The sequence below is a fragment of the Melanerpes formicivorus genome, unplaced genomic scaffold (assembly GCF_026170545.1).
Source record: "Melanerpes formicivorus ecotype bairdi unplaced genomic scaffold, bMelFor1.0.p_v2 SCAF_6, whole genome shotgun sequence".
NCBI classification, from domain to species: Eukaryota; Metazoa; Chordata; class Aves; order Piciformes; family Picidae; genus Melanerpes; species Melanerpes formicivorus.
In genome coordinates, this window is record NW_027142358.1 from 28,611,214 (window position 1) to 28,618,713 (window position 7,500).

At 43.1% G+C, this 7,500-nt stretch overlaps 1 protein-coding gene across 11 annotated transcripts in view; it reads right to left on the reverse strand.

The window, feature by feature from the left end:
- Window positions 1-7,500, reverse strand: part of EBF3 (EBF transcription factor 3) — a 139,211-nt gene that overhangs the window by 121,806 nt on the left and 9,905 nt on the right. The window lies entirely within an intron of this gene.

Genomic DNA, 7,500 nt, shown 5'->3' on the forward strand with positions numbered 1-7,500 from the left:
CAGCTCCAGGCAGCAAACCAAACCTTTGGCTTTGCACTTTCTGTAGTGAATTAATTCACTTTTTAAATGACAGCACCACCTTCCTACCTACTGTCAAATTCACTTCTCCCCATGCACGCAGTGTGGCAAAAGGAGTTCATCCCCAAAGTAAGGTTTGATCTTTGCTCTTTAATAACTCCTCCAACTTTTGGGTTAATTTTGGTCCTGATATCCTTTCAGGATTTTTTGTTTTAGCAGCCTTCCCGAAGTGAGGTTGGACCTTTGCTTTTTAATACCTCCTTCAACTTCTGGGTTCATTTTGGTCCCAATATCTTTTAAGGATTTTTTTGTTTTAGAAACTTTTCCTAAGTGAAGTTTGGCTTTTACCTTTTCGTACTTCCTTCACTATTTGGGTTAATTTTGGCCCTGATATCCTTTAACACCTTCTTCAACTTTTCAATTAATTTTGGTCCTGAAATCCTGGAATAATTTTTTTTAATTTTAGCAGCTCTCCCAAAGTCAGGCTGCAGTTTGCAGCCTCCTTCAACTTTTTGGTTAACTTTAGTCCCAATATGCTTCAATAGCCCCTTCAGCTTCTGGGTTCATTTTGGCCCTGATATCATTCATGGATTCTCTCAATACCCCCTTCAACTTCTGGGTTCATTTTGGCCCTGATGTCATTCAAGGCTTCTTTTTTATCTTAGCAGCTTTCCTAAAGAGAAGCTACGCTTTGCTTTCTAATAACTCCTCCACCTTTTGGGTTAATTTTGGTCCTGATACCCTTTAAGGTCTTTTTTGTTCTAGCAACTTTCCCAAAGCGGGAGTTTTACGCGTGGAAGTCCTTGTTTGTATTCCTACTTTCTCAAAGCCCTCCTTAAACACCACCGGAGGATTAAGCCAGGGTTGTGGGTTTTTTTTTCTTGATTTCCTCTCCTACTATTTCTTTATCACAGAGTTTTTTTAGCTGGCAGAATCCTGCTAATCGCTTGCCCCAGCCCCCATGGCTTTGTTTCTGTCAAAATAGCTCCTTTCAGCGGCCGTGCGGAGCAAGCTGTCTGGGCAAATGAACTGCTCTTTCTCACCAGATGTGTAACCGTGTTTCGTCTTTCACAAGAGACAAGCTGGAGCCGACTCCTTCCGCTCGCTGGGCCTATGCTACATGTCTTACAACAACACGAATGTAAGCCCCTTCCTTTCCACACATGTTAAACTCATTTCCTAGTGAATTATTGGGAAAACACAACGCTTATCCTCGCCGCTGCCCTCAGATGCTGCAGTTTGCTCCCCTGTGCTTCTGGCACCGCCGCCAAGTGATGATGGGCTCAGTGTCATTTGCTGGCTGTGAAACTTTTGCTGAAAGTGTCACAGGTTTCTTTCCTTCTTTCTTTCTTGTCACAGATTTCCTTTCCTTTCCTTTCCTTTCCTTTCCTTTCCTTTCCTTTCCTTTCCTTTCCTTTCCTTTCCTTTCCTTTCCTTTCCTTTCCTTTCCTTTCCTTTCCTTTCCTTTCCTTTCCTTTCCTTTCCTTTCCTTTCCTTTTCCTTTCCTTTCCTCTCCTTTCCTCTCCTTTCCTCTCCTTTCCTCTCCTTTCCTTTTCCTTCCCTTTCCTTTCCTTTCCCTCCATCCTCACAATAACAAACCCCACAGATACCTCAAATACCCCAAATACCTTCCCCTTTCTCCCTAACATTTACACGCTGCGTGTTTTATCACTGAGAACTACAAAGAGTTTGTTCAGTAACGAAGTAAAACCCCGGAGCTGTGCCAGCCATAGACTGTTCCAACTCAGCTGATAGACAAAAAAAGAACCACCAATTTTCCTTCAGCTCAAAACACTAACGAACCAAAACAGTTAACAGAGAAGGCAAATCACTGCCTCTCATAAAAACCAGAGCACCCCTCAGCCTGGAAAATTCCCCAGCTTCAGCTTCTTTGCTCGAAAGCGGAGCTACATCTTTATTTTAACAGGGGATTAATAACACCAATATTAACGTGGTATTATGCCCAGGTCCCACCACAAACATTTTTGGGGAGATTTCCTGTTAAGATAAACAAACAAGAGGAGCTTGTCCGCCGCCAGCTTGACCCGACTGAATGGGTTTCATTTTCCTGGAGAGCAAGCTGCGGCAGAGCTGCCAAGCACAGGTTCAGCTCCTGCGTCCCCATCCCTGAGCCCTGTGTGTCAATCACCCCCCTGGCATCCCCAGTGACAATTTCCATCCTCCTAACTTGAAATTTCCACCTCCTCCAACCCAGCAAAAGCACTCCTCCAACCCTAATGTAACCCAACACTGCTGCACTACACGGGGGGCTGCTTTGACCCCCCCAGAATACCTCTCCATTAGAAAACAACCTGATTAAACTCACTTCTACCACTTTGCTGGGTTGGTTGTGACTTCCCGCCCCCCCCCCCCCCCCCCCAATTATCTGCTGCCTGAGAGTAATTATTTACTTCCTGGAAGCTCACGTACCAGAACTCTGAGTTTGAAAGATTTTTCCATAACCTAATCCAATTCATCAAAGGCATCCTAACAAAATTACAGGCTCTGGCAGTATCTTTGCTTTTCACCTGATAAGGCTGCAGCAGAAGCCCGGGATGGTTTGTATCAGGGTACCTCCTGGACTATAGTTTTTGACAGCTTTGCTTAAATCCCTTCCCCCTCTTTTCCTCTCTCACAAAAGCAGGCGATTTTATTATTCCCCCTCCTAGCACAGCCGGGCAGTGCTTTGGGCTTCAGACAAATAATCAAGGATTTGTACAGAGGAGGGGAGTGGAGGGGGGAAGTGGGGGTGGTTGGGTGGAAGTGATGCAGGAACCTCATCCAGCGCATTCAGGATTGACTTGCCAGCAACAGTCTTGTTCATGAGAACATTATGCCATCAAGTACTGCCTCAATCTCCTCAGCTGCAAGTTGTGCCCTGATTAGGAGTAAGGATGGAGTGGGAAGGATGTGAATGCTGTGCTTTATGTGACCCAAGGAAAAAAAGAGAGAGAAGAGGAGAGAAGAGAAGAAACATATCCCAGGTCTTATTGCTGGGGTGTCAGTGAGCTCAGTATTGCTAAATCATAGAATCACAGAACTATGGAGGGCAGAAGAGACCTGTGAGATCATCAAGTCCAACTGCTCACCTAGAACTCTCACTTCCACCATTACTCCTAAACCACTACCACTAAACCAAGGGTAATTACAGGGTTTACTTTGATTTGCCATTTTCTTTTCCATGCATAGACATGTTTGGAAACCCAGCGTGCTCCCACATGCATACAACACTCTGTCCTCTCCTTTCCTAGCACCAACAAATTGCTTTTTAAATAGACCTTCCTACCCATGCACTTCAAAGTCTAACCTGACCACCCATCTGCCAACTCATCCCTTGCAGCTCTACCCATTAATCTACAATCTACCACATTCTGAAGGAGAAAAGCAATAACAGAATCATAGAATTGTTTTGGTTGGAAAAGACCTTCAAGATCATCAAGTCCAACCATTATCTAACTCTACCAAGCCTGGTGCTAAACCATGTAAATCAGTGCTGCCTTTGGGGTAGAAATCCTGTGAAGAAGTAGACACTGAGGAAGTCAGACTTGATGGTCTTGAAGGCCTTTTCCATTTATAGTGATTCTGTGACTTTTTAATAGACTCTGAACTTACTAGCAGCAGTAGGTCAACGACAGCAAAAGAGCAGCTGAGCTGTTTTAAGGCTCTGTTCTGCCAGGAGCTGGGCACAAGCCTTGGAGAAAAATAAGAGTTTCCAAAAAAGCTGCCACCAAACTGCTCTGTTTTCCTCCCATCGCGCAGCTGAGATGACAAGTTGTCATTTAAGAAGTTAATAAACAGACACCGTTTTGCAGGTTATCCAAATGTTACTGGAGGGGGAAGGGGGAGGTGGGGGGGGGGGGTGGGGAGGGTGTAGAGAGTGGGAGAGAGTCAAAAAAAAAAGAAAAAACAACAAACCTTGGATCCCTAAATGATGTGTAATTAAAATTATTTTTAAAAAATCCTCCTTGACAGGCCGGGGCTTAGCCAAAATGTAAATGACATTAAAGAAGACAATGAATTTAATTTTATTTAATGTCCCTTTTTGCAGATCCTCATTTACATAGCATTTTTAACAAAAGCGTTGACCTTATAAATGCTGGCATTTGTACAGCTTCTGCAGAGTTGGATTTAATCACGCTCTCGCAAAGCCATAAGGGAAAAAGCTTTAAGTTCTCTGGTTGGATATGGAGTAGGAATAAAAACATTGGGACTGGTCAAATGTTTATCCTCCTCGCTTCTGAAAACAACCTGACAAGAAGATGTAAAGGTCTAGGGAATAACCCATTGCTGTTTGTAAGGCTTGGTAATAATCATACATAATCGTTTGGAAATATAGCTAATAAAAAATATAATGAGTGTTCAGCAAAATCGGCATTAGGCCCAAATTACATGATATTAATACTTGAACAGGTGCAGAAAGGCGCTTTAAATGAGGTAAATGAATAAAATGTCCCAGAGCACAACTGTGTGCACTGACAAAAAGTCAATCACATGAATAATTCAGCGGCCGGGACTGCCAGCAAAGGTCAGCGGCTCTCACCTTTGTGACGGGAAGTGAAAGGAAACGCTGCTGACGAAAAAAAAAAAAAAGAACAACAACCAAAAAAAAAAAAAAGAGAGAGAGAGAGAATGAAAAAAAAACAAAAACCACCACAAAAAATCCCCGTCGCCCTCCAGCCAACGTGGCTCAACCTCGCTGAAGGTGTAAACTTGGAGTCGGGAGTGAATAAATGACCTTGCAGCAGCATTAGAACCAAAAACAAGAAGAGGGAAAAAAAAAAACCCCACAACCTGAAACCCAGCATTGACTTATTGAGGGGAAATAATCTGAAATCACAGGCAAGGAGAGGTTAAAAAGGGGGGGGGTGGGGGGGAGGTGGGAGGGGTGGCTCCCAGCCTTGTCAGTTATCCACAAAAATCTGAGGTCAGCCGAAAAGTATTTTAAGAGCCTACGGGATTGAAATTTTGTAACAGCTGTTAAATATGACAAAACTTTTTATTCCCCCAAACTAAAGCTATTCCAAACTCCCTATGAAAGAAATGGGATAAACAGATGTCTGGCTTCCATACAGGAAAGTAGGACACACTTGGAATGATAAGTCTCCTAAACTCTATAGAATAATGCCAGATTTATTGGAGGGGGGGGCGGTATTTACTACCCACGGAGATGCCAACTAGCAGTAGGACTGTGATGGTACCATCTGGAAACCCGCTGCAGAGCAGGCGATCGGTGATGCACTGCGAGCACATCCAGCCTTGCCAGCGAGCTGCCGGGATGGGATCCCACCACCCCACCAGCATCCTTACCCACTTTCTCAACAGTTGGATGCCCCAATAAGTTTGAGCCCAAGAAAGAAAGGAGAAGTGGAAAGGATGGACCTGAACGGGCGATTTCCACACCTTCCAGTGAAATATCTGACGGTGGTGGCAGTGAGGAATGATTTGAACACAGAGTGTGGTTTTGGTTTAGCAGCTACAGCGGCATCCTGTAATCATTTACAGCCCTTGGAATGTATGGGTGAAACAGGAGAGATTTATCTGTTCATAGTTGTGATATGTAGACAATGGGTGTTCCTAATGAGGAACATCTGCTTTTGTGTTTTCCCAGAAAACATTATTCCACTATGAAAATGATACTCCCATCCTTTTCAGCAGCACCACAAAGAAAATATGGGCTTTTTCCTTTCTTTTATTTGCTTTTCTTTGGGTCACTCTCATTTCCCAGGGACACTTTGGCTGTGGCATCTTTGGTTTTTTTTTTCTTTTTTACTGACTGCTCTGCAATTTATTGGGGGGCAGGGGGGGAGGCGGGGGGAGGTTGGAGGTTGGTTCTTTAATACATTGAGTTACTGTGCCCTGATATGCCAGAAGATACTTAAACCTACACAGCAATAAAAGTGTGCACACTTGGCCGTGCTCCGTGAGAAACTCCGAAGCGATGTAAATAAAGATTCTGAGTGAATTAAAAGGTTGTAGAAGCACCAAAAACTGCTTCCAAAGGCTTGGGCTTCAAGCCCACTGCAGGATTCAAATCTACAATTCCAGAAGTTTGTTTAAAAATACTTTAAATTGCCAACAAATTGTTATTCCGGAGGTGTTGAGGGGTTTTCTTCTTCTTTTTATTTTTCACCTTCCTTTTTTTTTTTCTTCCTAGTTTTCTCCCTTCTTATTTTTTTTTTCCCCCTCCCAGTGCAATAAACAATTCAGACTCCTGGTGTGGGCTGGAAGAAATGGGTGGCCATAGATCTCAATTCAGGATTGAATTATTGGTTCATATCCTGAGGACAAATCTGCCTTATCTGGTCAAAAGCTGCTAAAATGTATCCAAAGGACAAGAGGATTTACTGAAGTATATTGTATATAACTCCTTTTTTTAAAACAAAAAAAAAACCCACCAAGTGGTAATGCTTCCTATGGGAAACTGTAAATTGACCCCCAAATTTGATGGGGAAAGGTTGTTGGTGGGATGCTGGAGAGGAAACACAAACCCGAAACTCAACACCGACAACAAATCTAGGTAACAAACTACTAACACACAGAGCGAGCGAGCATAAATTTGGAATGGGGTGAAGGGGGGGTTAAAATACATGTCAGTTGTTCCAGAGGACTCTTGTTCTTACAGAGTGTTTCCATGTCCCTGCTCTCCTTGCTATGAGCTCGCCAGCCTCTCAAAAACACGTCTTGGAGAGGAAGAGACACATGCACACTTCCTGGCTGAGCCAAACGCAGTGCGCATCCACTTCTCCCAGCATTTTGACATGTTAAGTGACAACTCTCTTTGGAAGGTTAAAAAGAGAGAGGTACCACCCTCCTAAAACAAATAAAAAAAAAGGTAAAAAAAAAAAAATCAAAAAACACAAACCTTGAAAATACTGAATGTAGAAAGTGGTTAAGATTCCTATAAAATTGTCATCTCCTCAAATTTAGAAGCACAGCAGATTTTTCATCAATAATTAAGATCTAGAAAGCATTTATGCACGGCATAAATGGAGCTTCAATCTTCCTTATTCAAATAAACATGATAAACCCATTAACCAAATGTTTTCTGGGGGGGGGTGTGGAGGGGTGGGGGTGGTGTTATATTTTTTATTATTATTATTTTTAGATCTTCTCAATGCTTCTGGAATATCAAATTATCCCCTACTTCCGAGAGTTTGGAGAAGGTCTGAAAGCACTGGCAGCAGGTAGGTTGTTTGGCCAGGACCAGCCTTCCCTACAAGTGATATAAATCAGCTCATAGCGATTCCAGGACATTATTATGTATAGAACATGATAATCACCGCAAAACCTTCTGTGAGCTGCATTTCCTTGCACGTACAGACTGTAAACATCAACCACTCACGGACTTCTCAGTGTATATTCAATAGGCGCATCAACCACTCATGGATTTGTTAGTGTGCGTTCCATAAGCACATCAACCACTCGCGGATTTCTCAGCCTACCATTCCGTAAGCCCATCAACCCACTCGTGGATTTTTTTTA